Genomic DNA, 8,322 nt, shown 5'->3' on the forward strand with positions numbered 1-8,322 from the left:
GGTGGTGGTAATGGTGGTGGTGATAATGGTGGAGGTGGTGGTGTTGGTGGTAATAGAGGTGATGGTAGCAATGGTGGTGGTGGTATTCAATGGTGCTGATGGTAATGGCAGTGATGGTGGTGGCGGTAATTGTCAAGGTTGTAGTTATGGTTAGTGGTGACAGTAATGATGTCATCAGTGGTGGTTAGTAGTGGTTGTGGTAATGGTGGTGGTGGTGGTAGTAACAAGGGTGAAGGAGATGAGCATGATGGTGACGGCTCTTACAGTGGTGGTTGAAATCGTGGGTGCAGTGATGGTCATGGTGTTGATGGTGGTAGCAGTGATGGCAGCCAGAGCTGTTGTGGTGGTGGCACTGGTAGAGGTGGACGTGATGATGATGCCAATAGTCCTGGTGGTGTGGTTACATCACGTTACAGTAATAGTATCATCGGTTGTTAGTTATGATTAGTTGTATTTTAGATCACAATAATTTCACCAATTACTCGAAGAATCGCTGGAACATGGCTCCTCTGAGATGATACAGTTCGATATCAGTTTCCTGGTTTAGCATCTTGGCGTCTGCGTTTCCATGTGCAATCTGCCCTCAGACACATGCCTGTGGCTGCACAGAAACACCATATTCTGTGCAGGGAAAGTCATGGGAATAAGAGTGGCTGTTGTTGATTCTCCACTCTGGGAGAGTGTTGGACTGTTCATATACATTACTGTTATGTTTCAAACAGTCTTGCACGCATTATTTTGCATGATTTAACTTTTTACCATAATTTGAAAAGGATTCACAGGATTATGAGTGTATCTCAACCCTATAAAATCACATTGAATGAGAAATGAAACAAAGCTGTAGACTGAAGGGCAGCCAGATAACAGACTAAACCTGTCACAGTGCAGTGATCTCCTCATATTTTTAGGGCACTTGGCTTCCTATCAGCTGTTTTTTTTTTTTTTTCCTAGACTAGGTTCCATGTAGCTCAAAGTACTTGGAATTGGCTATGTAGTGGAGGATGACCTTGAACTTCTGCTCTTCCTTTCTCCACCTCCCTAGTTCTGGAGTTACAGGTCAATGACACCATAGTCGGTTTATGGGGTGCTGGAGATTGAACTCAGGGATCTGTGCATGCTAGGCAAGCATCCTGCTAACCGAACTACATCCTCAGCCGCTAGCAGCCATTTTGAAAAAGCCATTTGATGCTTGGCCTTCCCTTCCCACCTCACTCTGGTCTTGTGCATTTACAGATAGAGGTCAAGTGGAATTGATTATAGCATCCTTTCTCCTGGCCCAATCACATAGATTTCACAAGTCATGAGATGTATAAGTGGTGACCAGTGCTTAAAGGTTTGTCTTGAGGTCATATGAGAGACACGTGATTATCTATTCTTGTTGCCTTGGGAGTCCACTGCCATGCACTGAATCTTTTCCCTCAGAATTCCTTTTCTATGGACTGGCTACTTGAGAGGTTCAAGGCAATTTAAGACTAAAATGGCCAGGCCCTGTGAGAGGAAAAGAAGAGGTCCAGCTGGGAACTGAAGGGTCCTTTATATCTCCCCAAGTCTGGGAATTCTGATACTTTATTAACACACTAACAATTCTCCATGGATGGCTGCCATCCTGATAACCACAGAATAGGCAGTTTCTCACCTAGAAGAGAAGCAAATCTGTCTTAGCCTTTTGGTTTATGCATGCACATGCTGAAGGGTGCTGTGTTGGTAGATAGGAGTGGGGGCAGGGCATTGAGGGATGCCAGGGCTCAGCACTGTGTCTCCTTGTTTAGAATTCTTTCTCCAAGATATGATATGATCTCCAGGTTCTATTAATCTCTGTCATCCTGAGATAGGGAGTAATGCTTTCCTTGGCTGAGTTAATTGCGTGGCTCCTCTCCTATGCCCTGGCTTTGCTTGTTGAGGATGCACTGGTGGTGAGGTGAGTTGCTGTACTAGGTTGATAACACCCCACTGATTACTTCCTGACAGGTACTATGATTACATCCACGTGTGTGCAAGGGAAAGCAAGGTAGAGGAATCTAAAGAAACTGGTGATGTCCCGGGCCATACTTGTAGCATGGGTGAGGGTTAAAGCTAAGAAAGAGACTCTAGGAATAAAGAACTATGAACAGTGGTTTATGCAGTTGCCTCCCAAACAGTCCCAATAAGTTGTTGTGTTGTTCAGGAGCCAGAGCTTTGGCAGCCCAGCTATAGACAGCAGTAGGATCTATCATCTCCTTGGCACTTGGAGTCCTGAACTGTCAAGTGACAATGTTGGCCCAGGAATTCAAGTGACTCTTCAAGACACCATCTAGGGACAAGTGGTATTGATTCTAGGATGGTGTCTATAATCAGAGCTGGGATACACTGTTATTTTTGTCTTTTTGGGCTCAAGCCTTAGAAGGGGCCATTGACTTTGAGGGTAGGACCCTACACTCTTTGGAGGCTAAGGTTGAACATGGAGTTGTGTGAGTTCTGGAGCCTGTGTGCCAAGGATCTCATCCTAGGTCCAGACTTTATGACTCTGAGCCTTATTCCTGGTCCATGGGATGGGGGTGACAAGACCTTCCATCCAGTGCACCCACAAGTCCCTTAGCTGAGGTGCTGAGTACATGGTAATCTGTCCTCCTGGAGAGAGCACCATGCTTTACTTATCTCTACCAGACATGAGTTTGGGTTTGAAGTCCTTTTAACAGGACAGAAAAGCCAGAGCCCAGATTTCCCTGCAGTTAAGTGAGTGGCCCAGACCATAGCTAGATGGATGCCTGAGTGCACTTAAAATGCATCTGGAACCCCAGAGAAAGCCCCAGGAAGAGAGGATCTGAGGCCAACATTATTTAGGGGAGGATGTGGACCTGTTTGTCTCTGAGGTTTGGTTAGGACACATGAGAGAGAAGTGTTTAATAGAGAGAAAAGTAAAGGGAGGGGGAGGAGGAGGGGGAGAAGGAGGGGGAGAGAGAGAGAGAGAGGAGAGTTGTGTTACCAGCAGGTGGACATGAGCCACAGACTTGAAGGTACAAGGTATGGCAAGCCCTGGTACAGCGTAATCTCCTAGCCCAAGCCCCACCAGACAGAGATGTAGGGACATGAAAGCCAGGGGGATTCCACCTCTTCCTTTTATCCTATGAAAGGCTGTAACCTACACCAACCTCTCCCTATCCCATCTCTATCTCTTTGGATTCTTGAGGTCTTCAGGGAAACAAAAAGAGCTGTCATAGCAGCGTCTTCGGTGTGCTTTAGTTCAGAAACCTAGTGACCTCCAGCAGCCATGTGGTTTTGACATGTATCCACCCAAGAATGCACCTGTCCACCTTAGCAGGCAGAGCAAAAGCTTGAGTTTGACAGGAGAAGGACAGCTAAGGAGCAGCCCTGGCCCATCTGCCAAGTGGCATTCCTGAGTGAGCAGAGACACAGCCTGGAAGACATGCACACACACCGCTTGAAAGAAGTCTTTAATCCAGTCAAGAGGGGATCAACACATCTGTATGGCATTGATCCCTCCATTCTGGATGGGATTTGGTTCTGAGCTGGGGGTGAGAGGCAGTCACACCTCAAACATCTGATGTGGGCTGGGCTGCAGACAGGCAGGGTTGGGACGGGAGGAATGCAAGGTGAAGTGCTGAACTTAGTTTAGCTTTTCGTTTCATTTTTCAAACGTTTATTTTTGATTATGAATTGAGGTGTATATTTATTATTTGTGTGTTATATGCATGTGTTTGTGTGTGTGTTCATGTATGTGGAGGCCAAGGTCGGTCTGGATGTCTCCCTCCACTGCTCCTCACCTTAGTTTTTGAAACAAAGTCTCTTACTGAACCTGAAATTCACTGTTACAGCTAGACAGACTGGCCAGGGATCTCCAGTCATCCTCCTGTCTCTGCTTCTCTCAATGCTGGGGTTGTAGGTATATGCAAATGTGCCTTTTGATTTATTTTTATTATTATTATTATTATTTATTATTATTTTTTAATTTTACAGGGTGCTGGGATCCGAACTCAGACCCTTTTGCATATGTGGCACTTTACTGACTGAACCATCTCCCCAGTCTCTGGTTCTTCTCTATTTCCAAAACCATTTTTTAATTCTATTTTTTACCACTAGTGGGGGTGGATCATATAACATTCCTACTTCGCATATACATAGTTTGCCTTGTCTTGGAAGGGAAAGCACACGTTGACACGGATAGCTCGTGACCTCCCAAGTGTGCGATAGCCTCAGGATGCTGGCTCCTGGGATATTTATTTTGGTTATGGTTAGTGTGCTGAACATGGACTAGGGGCCCTTGACTCACAGCTGAAATGCATCAAAATCTTAAGGCATGGCCTCTCTCCCGGGAACACAAAGGTTGTGGCTATGGAAGAGGGAAATTGCTTTATGAAAGAAGAAATAAGCTCCTTGCACAGGGGCAGAGCTAAGTATATCCATGCCCTCAGAAGAAATGGTTTGGTCAATATTTTCTGTAATGAATTGGGCTGTTTTAACTGAGGGCCATCACAGAACTCTTATCACTGATAAGAGTTGGATGGCCTGTCATAGTCTACCAGATTTCCTGACTAAAAGCCTAGTTTAACGAGTCAGTTCTTACGTAAAGGCCAAAATCAGATAAGATGGGTTTCCTTACCCAGGACTCACAAGATCTGACCCTGGCTGCGTAGTGATGTGACCAGTGAGTTCAGAAACCATCCTCAGTTCCTTGAAGTATTTTTTTTAAATAACAATGGTTGAGATATAATTCACACACTATGAATGTCTCCCCTTTGAATGTATATTCCAATGATTTTCAGTGTATCTGTAGAGTCAAGGGTTCATTACCATTGATTCCAGGTAAGTTTTGTTAATCTACATAAACCTTCTATTCCCATTAGCACTCATTCTCCATCTCTTTTTAGGTGAGGAAGCCACTACTGTGTTCTGTGTCTTCATCAATTTTCTTATTGTAGATGTGTCCTATAAATGACAATATACCATATTTTGTCGCTGGATTATCTCACTTATTAGCATGGTGCTTTCAAGGTTTATCCATATTACACCATGCTATAGCTTGATCCTAGATTTTTCCTAAATGTTTGTACATTAAAGTCTTTGCTTCCAGTGTCCTCTTGAGAGATGCTTAAATCTTTAAGAAGCGGGGTCTTGTGGTAAGTCTTCTGGCCATTGAAGGTGTTCCCTTGGGCCAGGTATTAAGCCCTTACTCCATTGCCTTCTTTGTGTCATCCACCCCCAGACCTATTCATTTAGGAATGTATTTAAATCCCTAAATTTCACTTCAGCACTCTTTGCAGATTTTCTGTAAATTAAATATTGTCTCCTTGAGTTTCATATTTATCTCTGTATGTTGGATATCTATTATTATGCCCTTCATATCAGGTCTTTAATGTTTGATGAATGGGTAGTCAAGTTTAGAGATTAAAAAATTAAGTAAATATTGTAATTTTCTGTAAGGACACGGCTCAGCGAAAGATGGAAACTATTTCTGATAGGATACGTATTGGTTCTCTTTTGTATGAAAATTGTTTGACACCCATGCCTAATCATCATGGGGACATTTAGGCAGATACACTTGAGTTGTGAAGGTATTACTGGGATACATCAGACATCCAGGCTCAGACAGAGGAGACTTAGGGAGAGGCTGAGACAGAGAGCAGATTCCTGGTAGTGTCTAATCCAAGAAGACACGGACACATGAGGTAAGGACATCACAGTGCTGTTCCAGAGTCACGATGCTGCTTCCTCAGGCACATAGGGCAGAGGGAGTCAGGACCCACTGGAGTCAGTAGGTGCGTCTTTTCTCAAGTGATTATTGCATGAGTGGGAAAAACAGTTGGAAAAAATATAAACCCACCTTATACTAACTGTATATAACCACTTGGGTGAATGGAGCAGAAGTTCCCTCTCATTTACTGGACTCTTGTTAGCAAGACCCTAAACTCAGCTTGGTTTGATTTAATTGGATTTATTAATCCAAGCAACTGGAAAGCCCAGGACTACTCTTGAAACTTTGCTGATGCCACGAGAACCTTATTTCTCTCCATCTCTTTCTACCTTCCAACATGACAACACCATTCCCAGTTTCTTCATGGAGGGATCTGGCACTTCAGGTCTTCTCCCACAAACAAGTCCTGAAGACTAGAATGCTCCTCTATCCAAACAAAAGAGTGACTCTCACTGGATCACATGACTCACCCTGGACAAGTGACCATGTCCAAAATTATAGAACGGCCTGAATCTGCAATGGGCTCAACACAATTGAAGATGCGTATGAGTTAAGATGGGTCACCCTGGAGAAGAGATTCAGGGTACCACTTAAGGACAGAGAGATAGACAGCAGGCATCGAAGAAGACAGATGTTCACTTTTCCTTTCCTGCCTGCGGGAACGTGTGAGCATTAAGAACCGAATTTGCCACTAACACCTTTGATGTCTTGGCTGTCCAATACCATAGTCACTTCTCAGCACATGTGGCTGGCCCACATGGAACAACTGAAATCTAAATGGAGATGTAGATTACACCTTAGGTTTTGAAGACCTGTTAAGAAAAATGCAGAATATCTCATTGGAGATTTTTTTATAGTGATTACATGTTCAATAATAATTTGAATATATTTAGTTAAATTAAAATAGTATTAAGATTAAATTCACCTACTTTTTTAAAATTTTTTGTGAATATGAGAAAACTTGAGTACATCTGTGGCTCACATAATGTCTCCATTGTTTATAACCGGCTGAGAGACCATTAACTGTTTTGAGCTACCATTTTGGATGGCAATTCTCTTGACATCAAAAGTGATGTGTTCTTTATTCTTTCTTTAGTAGCAGGCCTTGTCCACCCTGAGCCTGAGAAGTATTGTTGATGAATCAATACTGTCTGGTTTAGTGTGTTCTTGTTTTCAATAGGATGAATGCAAAGTTCCTCAACTTGATTTGCTCCCAGGGAAAACTAAAGAGACATTTCTAAAACCAGAGGGACTGGGTATCAGGTAGGGAGAACTCAAGGTTGTAGAATTCAGGAAGACTTTAATCTGGCCTCATTAAAAGACAATAAAGGATACTGTTTATTTAAATTTCAAGAACAATTGTTTAGTTTGTGCCAAGACCCTGAGTTTGATTCCTTATATACTTTTTTTTTTAAAAATGAAGGCCCTTCAAATATTAAAATAAACACAAAGAACATTCTTCACAGGACACATGGACTTTGGAAGTTCAGCTACTGACTTCGGTAGTGTGAATTCAGGCTATGAGAATGAAGAGAACCCTTGGAATAGATGATCCCCAAGAGTGTAAACTGAAGGGTGAAGGCAGCCATTTCTTCTCTGAGGACCTCAGATGTCTCAGAATAATCCAGGAGGGATCTCCCTGCTTCAGTGATCCTGGAGCCTGCCAATATCGCTGCCAGGTAAGCCTAGGACACTTCAGCCACTTCCTCCCAGGCGCTGATCTGAATTCTGATCCTCTTACAAACAGAAACATATCTTAAAAGGCAATTCGGCTGCATAGTAGAGTAAATGCACAGTGAGAAGAAACTTGTGAAGTAGCAGGTTTCAGAGAGAAACTACTCTGAATTCAGCATCTGTGTTCTGCAAGCTGGAGAACCAGGAAGGCCAGTAGTGTCACTCACTCTGAGCTGGAAGGCCTGAGAACTGGCTTGGAGGGGAGAAAGGGCCAATGGAATCCTTCAGTTTAAAGGCCAAAGGCCTTTACATATGAGTTGGTGAACACACACACACACACACACACACACACACACACACACACAAAATTAATAATGATGATGATGATGATGATGATGATGGTGATGATGATAAAATAAAATGGAACAACAAGAACAATAAAACCTTTGCAGAATTCCTAAGGAAAATTGCCCTGTTTCAAACTTGTGTTTCCGTTGTAGCAGATTCCTAACCTACCACATTTGGGCTCCTCCATTCATGGTCCCACCTCAACCCTCATGCCACTGCCCTCCTATTTAGCCTCTGTGTCCCTGGCTCAGCTAGAATGCATTCCTCACTCCACCCCCCCCCCCCAGCATCCACATCTTGTATTTATATTGTGGTGTGCTGCGCTGTCTAGTCAGCCATGTTCAGGGAATCCTCCAAACACTAGCCCACTGGATTTCCATGAGGCTGTTTCCCTTTACAATTAGAACTTAAGCTTAAGTTGTGGAGAGAAAGAATGAAGTAAAAACCAGGTTGTCTTAGCTTCTGCTTCTGCTTCTGCTCCTGCTCCTTCTCCTTCTCCTTCTCCTTCTCCTTCTCCTTCTCCTTCTCCTTCTCCTTCTCCTTCTCCTCCTTCCCCTTCCCCTTCCCCTTCCCCTTCCCCTTCCCCTTCCCCTTCCCCTCCCCCTTCCCCT

At 43.6% G+C, this 8,322-nt stretch overlaps 1 pseudogene; it reads left to right on the plus strand.

Moving 5' to 3' along the window:
- Positions 1-202: 202 nt before the first annotated feature.
- Positions 203-8,322, plus strand: part of LOC114628966 — a 16,123-nt pseudogene continuing 8,003 nt past the window's right edge.

Source organism: Grammomys surdaster, unplaced genomic scaffold (genome assembly GCF_004785775.1).
Source record: "Grammomys surdaster isolate TR1022 unplaced genomic scaffold, NIH_TR_1.0 275, whole genome shotgun sequence".
Lineage (NCBI taxonomy): Eukaryota > Metazoa > Chordata > Mammalia > Rodentia > Muridae > Grammomys > Grammomys surdaster.